Source organism: Helianthus annuus, chromosome 6 (genome assembly GCF_002127325.2).
Source record: "Helianthus annuus cultivar XRQ/B chromosome 6, HanXRQr2.0-SUNRISE, whole genome shotgun sequence".
NCBI lineage: Eukaryota > Viridiplantae > Streptophyta > Magnoliopsida > Asterales > Asteraceae > Helianthus > Helianthus annuus.
In genome coordinates, this window is record NC_035438.2 from 59542624 (window position 1) to 59558581 (window position 15958).

At 36.8% G+C, this 15958-nt stretch overlaps 1 non-coding gene across 1 annotated transcript; it reads right to left on the reverse strand.

Annotated features, from left to right (window-relative positions):
- Positions 1 to 2808: 2808 nt before the first annotated feature.
- LOC118480016 lies at positions 2809 to 2915 on the reverse strand. Its single transcript, XR_004861657.1, has one exon. It is a non-coding gene; the product is annotated as a small nucleolar RNA R71 (small nucleolar RNA).
- Between the last annotated feature and the right edge of the window lie 13043 nt (positions 2916 to 15958).

Below are 15958 nucleotides of genomic sequence, written 5' to 3' on the forward strand. Positions count from 1 at the left end.
TAGTTCGTGTGCACTAGGTTACAAGGCTAAATCAATAGGCTAAGCTCTGCCTGTATAAATCTGCAATATATCAAACTTTGGCTGTATGAATCTGCATAATTATAATGTGAGTCATTCTCTTTTTATCAACTGTTTTACAATACTCCAAATCATTTTCCAAAAGTTATAATTACAGTGATTAAGTTTTTGTAATCACCAAATTACAGCCAGTATGCGGGGTATTGATGTGTGTAAAATGCAACATATAAATCACATCAATTAAGGCATAAAACTAACCCTTTTTAAGTACTAATGTTGGAAAAAGAGTGTTTTTGTCTTCCTTTTGTATTTTCAGGATGAAATGAGCTCAAATTCACAAAAGAAGCAAAAAGACAACTAATTCTAGCATAAATACAAGGAAAGGAATAAAAGTATGCTGCCCGGACCCTCAACGGCATCCTCCAAAGCAAAGAAGAGAAAGCAGAAGTCTGAACACGCCCCGTGCTCAGCCAGCACGGGGCCGTGCCCAAGAAGCAGCATAAAAGACAAACTTATAGAAGCTTCCATTGCCCACCACGGGGCCATGTCCAGCGGGCACGGGGGCGTGGTGAAAGTACATCAGGCGTATTAATTGTAATTGCGAATTACAATTAATGAGGAGAGAGAGTGTCAGACGGGCACGGGGGCGTGTCCAGCGGACACGGGGCCATGCCCAGCCTTCTGTTCAGCCTATAAATAGGGGTCCTTGGTTTCATTCCATCTCATCCCTTGGCACACCACCTCTCTCACACTTCATCCACCACCCACCACCACCATAACACCATCATCCACCACCATCATCCATTGTCCATCGTAGAGTGTGTGAGTCGTCTCGGGATCCAAGATTGATAGTAAGAGTTCTTGACAATCAAGGCCATGGTTGCCTAAGTCTCTTACATCACTTGGTGAAGACAAGTGTTTAGTATAATACTTTTTATTTTTAATCTTTTGCACTTTTTATTTGGTTTTGTATTAATGACTTTAATAACTAGTTGCTTATGTTGAAGGTGATCTTTCCTTATCGTTTGTCTGTGGTGTCTTGGCATTATTTTACTGTCTATATAAAATAAAAGATTTTCACCATTCATATCTCCACGGTCTATATGGAGGTATGTTGGCTACCTGGTCGGGGGTTAAGGGAACGGTTTGGTAAGGGTCTTGCCCTTGTTCAGCGTTTAGAGGTCTTGCTTGGGACCTGGGTCAAATTTAGTAGGATCTCCTTCAATGCCCATAGGTATTGGATGGCGGGGATCCAAACTCTTTGACCCCCTCATAAGTTAACTACTATTAATACTATAACCCGGCTATTTAGGACTGTATCCCTGTTGACTCAGACTACTTAGCCGAGGGTAACGTCACCGCCAAAAGCGGGGCCTACCACAATTTGCATTAATAACTTAATTCATTATCTTTCAATAATCCGACCCTTTAGGATTGTATCCTTGCTGACTCAAACTACTGGGTTGAGGGTAACGTCGCCTTCAAAAGAGGGGCCTACTACAATAACTAAGATAATCTCTTAAACAAGTGCCAAAGTGCGAAAATAATCAAAGGTTATACTAATACACGTGTCGGATCCAAGTGATTCATCTTGTCTATCTGTTTTTATTTTATTTTATTTCTCAGCATTTAGTTAGTTTTTATTTTCTTAGTTTAAAAACATTTTTTCTCACTTTTTGATTTGATTAGACGTTGAGGATAAATCGGTATTAAAAGCTCTTGTGTCCTTGGACGACCTCGGTATCTTACCAACACTATACTACGTCCACGATGGGTGCACTTTCCCATATGTGTGTTTAGTGTTAGTGAATATCGTGTTTTATAAATTTAAAACTTGGTTAAAGGTGTAAAAAGGGCTTAATTATACATTAAAAATATATTACACTACACACGCATCAAGTTTTTGGCGCCGTTGCCGGGGACACAAGGATTTTAAGAAAGTTAGGAATCAACGGCCTAATCATATTCTTATTTTCCTTTTTAATTTTTAGGATTTTTCTTAGTTTTTCAGCTTCTGCAGAGCTCAGCACGGGCCGTGCCTGGTCGGACACGGGCCGTGCCCAGCATCGTTACTGGCAGTTTTTTGTTTTCCAAGTTACAGAAGGCTGACCACGGGGCCGTGTCGGTGCAACACGGGGCCGTGTCCAACTTCCAGTAACTGGGATTTGGAAAACAATCACTGAAACTCCGACCACGGGCCGTGTTCGCTGAACACGGGGCCGTGGTGAACCTTCTGACCAGCATTCTTTTCTGTTTTTATTGCAGGACTTGGAACCCAACGCCAACCTTACATAGTGTATGATCTCCAGTTCCAATAAGGACATAAAAGAACCACTAGAAGAACCCGAACGCTTTCTCAGAAAAAGGTTAAAAGCTAAAAACCAAGAGAAGGTTTCGGGTGATCCACCTCCAATGGCGGACCAACGTACCCTTATGGATTATCTACGACCCACCGTAGGTAATCTAGGCGCCGCTATCAATGCTCCGAATGTCGAAGCTAATAACTTCGAACTCAGACCGCATTTGATACAAATGCTCCAAAACTCCGCAACCTTCCACGGGCTTGCGGACGAGGATCCCCATCTACATATCACTAATTTCTTAGAAATATGTGATACCTTTCGGATCAACGGAGCATCAAATGACGCCATCCGCCTCCGTATGTTTCCTTTCTCATTAAAAGACCGAGCGAAAGCTTGGCTCAACGCCCTCCCAGCTGGATCGGTAAACACCTGGGATGAACTAGCCCAAAAATTTCTATATAAGTATTTCCCTCCCGCTAAAACTGCTAAATTAATGACTGAAATTAATACATATTCACAAGAGGACGGGGAATCCCTATATGAAACTTGGGAAAGGTTCAAGGAGCTATTACGCAAGTGTCCACATCACGGCCTTGCAACATGGCAACAAGTATCCACTTTCTATAATGGATTGTTGCCACACACAAGGCAGACACTTGATTCTTGCTCCGGGGGACTTTTAGGTAATCGACGCCCACACGAAATATATAATCAAATTGAGGAAATTGCTCAAACCAATTTTCAATGGCACACCCCCCGGGGGAATAAATCTGTCGCCCCGGGCGCCCATAAGGTCGATGAAAGCACTTCTTTACAAGCCCAAATCGAGGCCCTTTCTTCAAAAATAAAAAAATTGGAAATGACAAAAACAGTCTCGGTTATGGCTTGTGAAGGGTGTGGTGGGTCACATGAAAATTGGAGTTGTATGAAAGAAGCTGACGATCAACAAGAAATGGTAAACTACATTGATAATAGACCTAGGCCGTCGGGTCCCCCAACGGGAACTTACAACCAAGGATGGCGAAACCACCCAAACCTTGGTTGGAGGGAACCCGGCAATAGTAGTAACCAACAAACCCAACGAACAAACTTTCAACAACCAAGAAATGAGTCACAGAATTTCACTCAACAACAAAGTGGACGAGAAAGGCTCGAAGATACTGTATCTCGCCTCATCTCCGACACTGAAAAGAAAAACTCGGAAAGATTTCTACAATTAGAGTCAAATTTTAGAAATCAACAAGCTAGTATTCAAAACATAGAAAAACAATTAAATCAAATAGCTCAAAATTTTGCCGAGAGACCACAAGGCGCATTACCTAGCAATACCGAAACAAACCCAAAAGCGCAAGTTCACCTCATCACGCTACGAAACCGCACCGTAGGGCCTGCAGAAGCGCCACCGCCAACAGAGGAAACAATACCCACACCTCTGCAGGAAAAGAACTCCCCTCCGTCACCAGAGCCTACCAAGGCTCCTCGAGTTCCATACCCCGGTAGGTTAATTCGTCAAAAGACCAATGAGCAATTCGTAAAGTTCGAAAGTCTGTTAAAACAATTGCATGTCAATATTCCTTTTATCGAAGTCCTAACCCAAATGCCCAAGTACTCTAAATTCATGAGGGACTTCCTTACACATAAAAAGAAAATTGAAAATTTGCAATTAGTCAATTTAGGCGAAGAATGCTCTGCCCTCGTACTCAATAAACTTCCCCAAAAGAAAATCGATCCCGGAAGCTTCACGATTCCCTGCTCAATAGGGGAATCGCCCGTTCGTAATGCCTTAGCCGACCTTGGGGCTAGCATTAACCTCATGCCCTCATCAATGTTCAAAAGACTCGGCTTGGGAACCACGAGCCCTACAAAAATGAGCATACAACTCGCTGATCGATCCGTCAAATTCCCACAAGGTGTCATCGAAAATGTCTTGGTAAAGGTAAGCAGATTCGTTTATCCAGCTGACTTTGTCATACTCGATATGGAGGAAGACACCGAGGTCCCCCTCATACTATGGAGACCCTTCCTTGCCACAGCCCAAGCAGTGGTAGATATGAATGACGGAACACTCACCTTGAGGTATGGGAATGATGAAGTAAAGTTCGGAGTTGGGAAGAGAATAGAGGACGACGACCCGGTCAATTACATGAAGGTTATTGATTTGAGCTTGGATGCTGCTCTCCGACGGTGTAACATGGGACGTCAGGCATCCCACTCAGAAAACATATAACCTCGCATTGGGTCTAGCCAAGGACCCTTATAAACATGGCGCACCACGGAGGCATTCCGCGGAACTATCCTTAGTTTAGTTTAATCTTTTAGTTTTAATTTGCATGAATAAAACACACTCATGGTGGTAATGGATGAAAAAGGGAACGAGAAAAATGGCCCCATGCACGAAGAACAGAGCAACCCGACACAAATCTCCATCACAGAAGGCTCAACACGGGCCGTGTCCAACCAACACGGCCCCGTGCTGAGCCACCTGCAGAAAAACGCCCAGTTTAGGTAACTGGACACGGGCCGTGTTCAGCGGACACGCCCCCGTGTCCAGGCTTCTGTCTTATTTCTTTAATTTCTGTTACTGGCACCTGACCACGGGGCCGTGCCCGGTCACCATGGGGCCGTGTCCAGGATGCCAGTAACATAAACCTTTGCTTTTTAACCCACTTTTACACATTCTAATCAACCGAAAATCTTATTTTTGGGACACATTGAGGACAATGTGTAATTTAAGTGTGGGGGGATGCTAAAACCTTGAATTTTGCAAGTCCTAATTACAAGCCTTACACAAAACTCTATTGGAACCGCTAAACACCCCAAATTTTTTCAAAAACTTTTCGTTTTTTTTTTACTTGTCTTGGTTTAATGTGGGAATAACAAGTTCTAAAAAGGTTAGATTTTTACAAATTTACAACCGATAGCGTCGTGATAACAAAGAACCAACATAAGAAAATTACGAAACGGCATAACAAGTCTAGTTAAAAATTCGATTATATATACTTGATCGCATTAAAAACCCATTCCCACAAAAGTAAGTTTTGAGCCTTTATTGAGCATACAAATTTACATCTTTAGACTAAATGCTCATTTTTTGTTTCTTGTGTGAATAGCCGCTTGGTTCTTACAACTCTAGAACTTGCCACGACGATACATTCCCGGTCCTTACCAACTTAAACCCAAGTAAGTAAGTGATGGAGGCATTAGGACTAACCTTATTTTTCTTTCTACACCATTATTTTTCGTTTTTTTTTACCACCTACCCAAAATCCCCCTAGTTAGCCCCTTTGAGCCTAAACCTTTCATTTCATTACCCTAAAAACCTTTTTACCCACCAAAAACCCTTTTTTTTATTTTTCACCCTTTATTTTAGTAACAAGCTCGGTTTTTTTCACAAGCTCGCTATTTTATGTGACTAATCAAAAAAAATGATGAAGTTAAAAACAAACAAAAGCTTTACAAGAAAAAGCTTGTTTGAAAAATACTTCAAAATAAAGAGTCACTAAAAACAAGGTGTGTTACGAGAACCGACGCTTTTTACGATTTTCGCCCTTTTACTAACCACTAACCCAACCACCCACCTTTAACCCAAGCCTAACCCTTCACCCAAAAAGTCCTCTTGATATTTACAAAGGTAAAAAGTTAAAAAGGGGGAGGATTGATTGCTTGGCAAGCCTATGGAAGGCGTAAGTTCCATGCCGCTCTCGAGTGATTCACTAAAAATACACCTTCGGCCGAGTGTTGAGTGATCCCCCGTGAGGTATGTGAACTTGTATATAAATGGAATTTTAATAAGGCATGCAATGCCCGAATAAGTAATTTATCCTATGAAACGTTCTAAATAAATCATAATGAATAGGATTGTAAATAAATAAAAATAAAACCTAAAAAGATCTTGGATTCCCGACACTCTATGACAAGCCAAAAACTTTCTCTTCTACCTATTCCATTTGGGAGTGTAAGCCACATTTAAAGAGTTTTGCTTGAGGACAAGCAAAAGTTCAAGTGTGGGGGTATTTGATGTGTGTAAAATGCAACATATAAATCACATCAATTAAGGCATAAAACTAACCCTTTTTAAGTACTAATGTTGGAAAAAGAGTGTTTTTGTCTTCCTTTTGTATTTTCAGGATGAAATGAGCTCAAATTCACAAAAGAAGCAAAAAGACAACTAATTCTAGCATAAATACAAGGAAAGGAATAAAAGTATGCTGCCCGGACCCTCAACGGCATCCTCCAAAGCAAAGAAGAGAAAGCAGAAGTCTGAACACGCCCCGTGCTCAGCCAGCACGGGGCCGTGCCCAAGAAGCAGCATAAAAGACAAACTTATAGAAGCTTCCATTGCCCACCACGAGGCCGTGTCCAGCGGGCACGGGGGCGTGGTGAAAGTACAGAAGGCGCATTAATTGTAATTGCGAATTACAAAATGAGGAGAGAGAGTGTCAGACGGGCACGGGGGCGTGTCCAGCGGACACGGGGCCGTGCCCAGCCTTCTGTTCAGCCTATAAATAGGGGTGCTTGGTTTCATTCCATCTCATCCCTTGGCACACCACCTCTCTCACACTTCATCCACCACCCACCACCACCATAACACCATCACCCACCACCATCATCCATTGTCCATCGTAGAGTGTGTGAGTCGTCTCGGGATCCAAGATTGATAGTAAGAGTTCTTGGCAATCAAGGCCATGGTTGCCTAAGTCTCTTACATCACTTGGTGAAGACAAGTGTTTAGTATAATATTTTTTTTAATCTTTTGCACTTTTTATTTGGTTTTGTATTAATGACTTTAATAACTAGTTGCTTATGTTGAAGGTGATCTTTCCTTATCGTTTGTCCGTGGTGTTGGCATTATTTTACTGTCTATATAAAATAAAAGATTTTCACCATTCATATCTCCACGGTCTATATGGAGGTATGTTGGCTACCTAGTCGGGGGTTAAGGGAACGGTTTGGTAAGGGTCTTGCCCTTGTTCAGCGTTTAGAGGTCCTGCTTGGGACCTGGGTCAAATTTAGTAGGATCTCCTTCAATGCCCATAGGTATTGGATGGCGGGGATCCAAATTCTTTGACCCCCTCATAAGTTAACTACTATTAATACTATAACCCGGCTATTTAGGACTGTATCCCTGCTGACTCAGACTACTTAGCCGAGGGTAACGTCACCGCCAAAAGCGGGGCCTACCACAATTTGCATTAATAACTTAATTCATTATCTTTCAATAATCCGACCCTTTAGGATTGTATCCTTGCTGACTCAAACTACTGGGTTGAGGGTAACGTCGCCTTCAAAAGAGGGGCCTACTACAATAACTAAGATAATCTCTTAAACAAGTGCAAAAGTGCGAAAATAATCAAAGGTTATACTAATACACGTGTAGGATCCAAGTGATTCATCTTGTCTATCTGTTTTTATTTTATTTTATTTCTCAGCATTTAGTTAGTTTTTATTTTCTTAGTTTAAAAACATTTTTTCTCACTTTTTGATTTGATTAGATGTTGAGGATAAACCGGTATTAAAAGCTCTTGTGTCCTTGGACGACCTCGGTATCTTACCAACACTATACTACGTCCACGATGGGTGCACTTGCCCATATGTGTGTTTAGTGTTAGTGAATATCGTGTTTTATAAATTTAAAACTTGGTTAAAGGTGTAAAAAGGGCTTAATTATACATTAAAAATATATTACACTACACACGCATCAGTATTGTGCACATTACTACTGTTTTAATCACATTAGGTGGGCGAACCTAAAATTAAGTGATATACGTCATTCATTGGGGCAGCCAATGGTGATATGACCACAGTCACAGATCCGGTCGAGTGACAAATACTGTGGGTAGTTGATAGATATCAGAAATATATGTAAAAACTCTTAATACTGTAAATTATAATAAACGAGTCATTTTAGTAAACTGAATGATTCACTCAGTATTTCCCGCTGACAAAACCTTTTTGAAACGCGTTTCAGGTAATTACAGTAGATTGGAGTAAGGATTAGATCCGGCACTAAAAGACTTCAAGAAGTGGCTTATTTTATTAATTAAATAAAATTAAGAAATATTATTAAAAGCTACCTTTGTAAATTATTCCATCTATTTAAATAAAATCCGGTGTTTTCTAAACTCTGATATTTTTCCTAACTCACGGTCCTGATTTCCGCTGCAATATTTTTCAAAAATAATCACCGGTACCACTGGACTGCTCGCGGCTCCCGATTCCCTCTAGGATGGGGTCGGGGGACGTGACAGTAAAGGTGGTATCAGAGCCACTACTTTAAGCCAATAAGTGTTGTGATAATAATACTTAAGCTTAAATAAAAGAGTTAGGAGATTGCTATTAACTGGTAGCACATCTGATAGCTTTTAGACTTGAACATAAGAAAAGATGCCTTAGTATAAGCTAAGCCACTTATTTAAACAATTAGATGTTGTAATAATACCTAAATTTAAACGGAGAATTAAATCTGATATCATTCAGGATAATATTTAGACTTGAACTTAAGAATTTTGCCTTAATATAAGCTTCAAGATAAAATTTCTTATATAAAGTATAATGTAAATATTGGTATGTCATAAGAATAACGATTAGCAGGCAATAGCACTTAATTACTATTTATTCTTGTTTATTGATATTACTTAGTCCAGAATAAAGATATATATGGAAATATAAATTTCCTTAATTCTGGATAAAAGCCCTAATAAAAGAGGCACTTCTAAAATCTTGAAAAGATACTATTTAGGGGAAATAGAAAATTTTCTCCGGCAAAACTGGGTATAGAGTAGCAGACTCTCCAGCTTGTCCGGATATACTGAGACTACCTCTCCGGCGTGAGCCGGATAAGACAAGGTATATAGTATGTCAAACAAGTGACAAAATTTCCCTAAATAATATCATAATATCTGATTTGTTTTTGGAAAAATGAATCTCTTAAATACATTGACCTTATAGAGGGTATGTATATTACAGCATGTGAAATATATGATTATATAGATAGGTATATCTATAAGGAAATCCAAAAACCATAAGGATTGACAATTTGAAATAAAGCACAAGCATCTGTGTCTAGATTTCTTTATCCGAAATTTCTTTTCCAATATCAAACATTATTTTGTTTGATCATTTACCTCGTAACTCGTACAATGAGAACCCTTTAAGTTGAAACACCATCAAAAGTATAAAAATTTCCAAATGCGTTACCATAAACTATTAACGCAAGTATGAAGCATATAAAGTTGTGCTAATGCACAAGAAAACACATGAAACTTAAATTATACGTCCACAAAGGTCAAAGTATATCACATACGACTTCCAAGGCAAGACCTTTGGAAAATATAAATTAGGCACGATGACACCAATGCTAATTCCGTCAGTAGAAAAACTACTAATCACAAAGAAGCACTTTGCCATATGATCCTACAACCGACATAAATCTCGCTGAGGTACGTTGTAACAAGATTTCACAATTATCGGTGCACAGTATAATCAGAGTCATAATTATTGGTATTGCAAAAGAAGTCATATACTTTTGCAATTCCTCTATTCTCTTTATTACAAATATACCATATTCGACAATCTCTTGAATATCACTTACCAACGATTAGCACACGAAATTCCAAATAAAGTTCTTATATTTCTTTCGTTGCAATTCTGATTTCTGCCTATAAAATAAGTTAACTTCCGCATTTCCATTTTCCCTAAATGGTCATCATACCATGAGGATTTCTTTCATAATAGCAAATATTAATCCATTTCATCTCTTGGTAAATCCACACGTTACACATGCACTGTTTGTTGCGCATGTGGTTCATTTGAGTTATGAAAAACCATAGGAGGGCTTCATTCCAATTTGTATTTTTCTCAAAAGCTCAAATATCATTTCGCTATACTTGATCTTTTCATTGTAAACCGCGTTTTTACAAAGCAATGACTCTTTAATATCGAATCAATGAATTTCTTGAAAAACTCGATTTTCTTTTAAAGGGTATACATGGTTTCAGTTGTGATCATGTCCGAACTTCCTTATTAAAACTTGTTTTATTCAAACCCAGTTAACTTGCTTGCGGTACGTATTCAATTCAAGATTCCATATGATGGATTGCAGCTATCATATTCGAAATAATCCCAACAAGCACTTCGATTCTCTTGAACTATAACATGCTTTCTTGGCCTTCGACTTCACTAAATTATTTCTTTGATCACGATCACCTTGTAGTGACATTTTCACAAAATCTGAAGCTTGCGCTAATCTCGGATTTAATTATTTATTTTGAATCCGCTTTGTTGATTTATTTTATAAAAGCAATCTTAACACAATTGTGTTCTAAGATAATAATCCACAATTTCCTGTCCTATTTTCGTGTATCTCTTAATAGTTCTTACAGCATTAATCGAGCCTTCCATAATAATTATTGCTTTATCATCTTCGATCAAAAAAAAAACATTATATAAATTTAAAATATAAATTTTATTGATACAAATATAGTATTCATATATTTAAAATTCTTGTTAAACAATTAAGGTAAAGAATTTATATTTTTACGTATAAAATTTGGTTTGAGGTATACTCTCATTTAAATTTATGTATTTATTATTGTCGATTAATATTAGTTTTATTATTAGTAATAATATATTAATAGTAATAGTGTTAGTATTATTTTAAAGTACTAGGGTTATTATCAGGGGCATGTATTGAATAGCCTAGCCTTAGTTAGGCATGGACTGGCCACCTATGCTTAAACAAGGCAGCACTAACCAATATCCAACCATGATAATAACTATTTAGTGTATATAAAGTAAGTCATCATACTTATTTTATTATATACATATATATACTTTGTACTGTAAAGAGAAAACATATTTTCATAAAACAATACAAGAATTAGAGGAACGAATGAAATTATATAAATAATTATGTATCACATATTTTGTGATAACTATGTACCATAACACTCTGGCAAGAAAATAACCATATAAGAATAATATAGTAGTCATTAACTACATCAAGTTAAGAGAACATTGTAATATATATAGAATAGTCCCCGTTTTCACTTATTTACAACATTTGTAAAAACATTCACAACGTTTTATGGTTTCAAAATGAAAATAAGTAATCACATAGAATTAACCCATTAAATGTTATATATTTACAAAATATTTTACAAATACTTTTGTACAATAAATATTTTACCCCTTTTATTCACAACTTTCATTTAACGTTATAAATAACAGTGATTCTTTTACAAAATCATAAGACTAAAATATTTTGTAAATGTAATAACTTCACTATGGTATTTTGTAATCTATATTACATAGTAAATATAAGTTATTTTACATAGTATAATAAAATACTAAAATAATATTTATTTGAAAGTGGTAACCATTTACATATAGTAAAAATGCGAAACAAATAATATATATTACATTTGCTTTACAAATATAATATAATGGTTGGTCATGTCAAAACAACTTGTTCTTATTATATTTCGATCTCTAGGACATAGTATGAAAGTATGGTCACTAATAGTATACTATCAACTTAGAACTCTAAACCATGATACACTAACTCTATTATCTCTCAGTGTATCTTTGCAATTCACTCATCTCAGCATATCGATTTTTCTCATATCATAATTCAATAGTTGATAAATCATTTTCATGCTTTTATTTTATTTTGAACCCGTCGATTCTAAGTCTTCCCCAGTTGCCAATCAAGTAAGATTTCTTTTGATAAAGAATTTTTATTGATTCCAAAAGTCCTTCACATTCATTTTAAATATCTATCAATCATATATCTTTTGGCTTCAACCTAGTCACTTTGGAAATTATATTATTTCATCTCATTCGTTTGTTATCAATTTCTTGAGCTAATTCAGTTGAACCATTAAATCCTACTTATTATACAACTCATATTCACAAAATTTGATATTTTAAATTTTGTGTTATCTACCTTAAATATTGTTTTTATTGACTAAAATATGATATAAGTCTAAAAGAAATATCGTAACCCAAATCTCGAGGACGAGATTTAAAATAAGGTGGGGAGTATGTAACATTCCTATTTTTATATAAGAATTTTAGGTTTGGTTAAATTTATTAACTACTAGTAATCAGTAACTAGTTTATTTTTAATATAAATATTCAACCCAAATAGTTTTAAACACTATTTTATATAGTGGTTGAATTATTATACCAATTAATTGACTTATGTATGGGTGACCTATCTAATAAAAATAAAAGTTTATAAAAACTTATATTATTAGACAGATAGCTTACAGGTAAGCTAATTATTAGAAATATGAAGTACCTGGACAGGCCCAGGAACCGTCTAATAAGTCAATTATAAAAATAACATTTTATTTGAACCTACTCTGTTTTTAATGAAACTTAGACCCAAATGTAGACAAAAATATACTTGTTCCAAAGACATATTCATTATTTTATAAAACGTCATATTTTAGAAGTTATACGCGCCAAATAAGTAAAGCAGGTAAATTAATTATAATAATAAAATAATTAAAACTTAATACTTAAATTCATATACGTTTACAATATAAATAATATAATACTTAAAACTAACAATTGAGATTATGGAATTTGGTGTAGGTGTCAAGATAGGTATCAAAATAAAATAAATTCTAAATGGCTACGTGTACCCTAAAGAAAATTACATATTATGAAGTAATCTTACGTGTCCCAAATTTTCGTAATCCCCAAGTTACCTTGCATAGTATATATATAGACATTCCAACAACTTCCAACAAACGTTCAGATTATTTCTTTCTTCCTTTCGATCTCTCTTTCTATAAATCCTATGTTTTTATTTTTAATAAATATAATAAAGCCATGCTCTGTTTTAAGTGTTTTAACTCCCGATCATCGCTACCCTTTCCGATTGATCTGGAACCCATAACTCATGTCAGGGCTCTGCCCGACTAAGTTCGTTGGGATTCTATCTCAGGACTTCGGGACAAGGTTGAATTAGGGGTACTATACTTAACACGAGTGCATTATATTAAAAGTTATACCCAAAATTTATACCAGGAGTCCTTCTAGTTAAACCCTAAAGTTACACAGTGGGTCCATTCTCTTTTCTCATTATTTTATTCTCTTTTTGTAATTTACCCCAAAACTATTATTTATTATTCTATTCTCATCAAAAGTCATATCTACTATTTTATTTACTCAATAGGAAACCCTAATTGAGACACTCAAGTAATCCTACACAACTCCTAAAATTTCCAGAACAATCAGAATCAAGATCAGGGCCCCTAAAACTCAGGGGGGGTATTCCCCACTTGACGATTATCCTTATAACTTGCTGTCTAAATTGAAATTATTCGTTCCATCGACTCAGCTAGCCTACTCCCACACGCGGCAAACCTATGGTCATTACGTGTCCCTTACGGACCGTAAGGGATAAGTCTTACGGTCCGTAAGCCTGTCAAATTTCGTGTATAAATAGCAGGCATCGGCACTTGCAGTCTGCTGTTCATTCGACGATTAAATTCCGATTATACACCGAGTTATCGTCCAAATACTCTAAAAAAACACACGCGAATCACTAATTAGTATAGCAGGGTGCTGCTACGATACAGGGTATTAACTCGATCGCTGTTACAATTCATTTTCCGACCGATCAATATATCTAATGGATGTTTAAGTGCCACCCACATTAGGGTTATACTTTGTCGTTCGTCGTTAAATCGATGGATGTTTAAGTATCGCACTTTGTCGTTCGTTGTGAGAATTTGATCTCGTGAGTTATCGTAATTGTTGTATTAAGTTACCTACCTAGTTCGTGTGCACTAGGTTACAAGGCTAAATCAATAGGCTAAGCTCTGCCTGTATAAATCTGCAATATATCAAACTTTGGTTGTATGAATCTGTATAATTATAATGTTAGTCATTCTCTTTTTATCAACTGTTTTACAATACTCCAAATTATTTTCCAAAAGTTATAATTACAGTGATTAAGTTTATGTAATCACCAAATTACAGCCAGTATGTGGGGTATTGTGCACATTACTACTGTTTTAATCACATTAGGTGGGCGAACCTAAAATTAAGTGATATACGTCATTCATTGGGGCAGCCAATGGTGATATGACCACAGTCACAGATCCGGTCGAGTGACAAATACTGTGGGTAGTTGGTAGATATCAGAAACATATGTAAAAACTCTTAATACTGTAAATTATAATAAACGAGTCATTTTAGTAAACTGAATGATTCACTCAGTATTTCCCGCTGACAAAACCTTTTTAAAACGCGTTTCAGGTAATTACAGTAGATTGGAGTAAGGATTAGATCCGGCACTAAAAGACTTCAAGAAGTGGCTTATTTTATTAATTAAATAAAATTAAGAAATATTATTAAAAGCTACCTTTGTAAATTATTCCATCTATTTAAATAAAATCCGGTGTTTTCTAAACTCTGATATTTTTCCTAACTCACGGTCCTGATGAAATTTCCGCTACAATATTTTTCAAAAATAATCACCGGTACCACTGGACTGCTCGCGGCTCCCGATTCCCTCTAGGATGGGGTCGGGGGACGTGACAGTGCCTCAACAACTCGTTCATTGATCAAAGTCGTCAACTGGGCTTGAGTTAGGTTGATACGTCCTCCGCGTCCGTTCATGATCTTCACAACGAAGCAACGTAAGTGAGAAAAGTGTCGCGAAAGTGCGTAAGTGTGGGACGACAGTAGAGGGTAAGCACACAAGGTTCAATTAGCAATTATCATGTTAATTAATTCACAGTGTGAACTATCTAACCGACAGTATAACATAAATCATACCACCTATTGTGTCGAGTCTTGCACGTGGAGCAAAGCGTCGTTGTGGATCGTTGAGCATTGTACAGGTTAAGTCTGGTTTTATCAAAAAGCTTTTCCCTTTTTAAAACCAAGTTCACTATAACCAATGGCTCTGATACCAATCATATTGAAGGTGTGACATGACCAGGATCGAGCCACCAATCATATTGAACAACGTAATTAAGTAAATAATACTAACCACAATACAATTGGTGACCAAAAGAAAGTAACCGACTTTAAGTTAACAGCGGAAGCATAAAACAAAAGTCCAAAACATAAGTTCCAAAGTTCATAAGTTTAAAGTCGAAAAACGCGATCGTACGACCAAACGAACCGACATCCATGATATTTCCAAGCATATTTCAAGTCCCCTATGCTTTAACATCCTTGTAGAGCCTTGAAATTAGGTTAACGGGGGTTATACGCATCAAAAAATTTGGATCGTTTTCACGTCCGTTCGAGTTTCGTCGTAATTAGCCGAAAAACGCGATCGTACGACCAAACAAACCGACATCCATGATATTTCCAAGCATATTTCAAGTCCCCTATGCTTTAACATCCTTGTAGAGCCTTGAAATATGCTTTAGCATCCTTCAGGAAATCATGTTGTAATTTCGTTGCATGTGTCGACTTTTGAAAACAATGTTGTCGTATTTCATTTTTAAAACTTGAATTAATGGATGATCATCATGGTTTTACTTTCATATAGCTTTGTTGTGATTAAGCTATGGTATTAAGAAGTCACACCAAATAAACCCACGCTTCCGCAAAGCCAGGGTTTGACAGCAACTGGTCGAATAAGTCATCAATGCGTGGGAGAG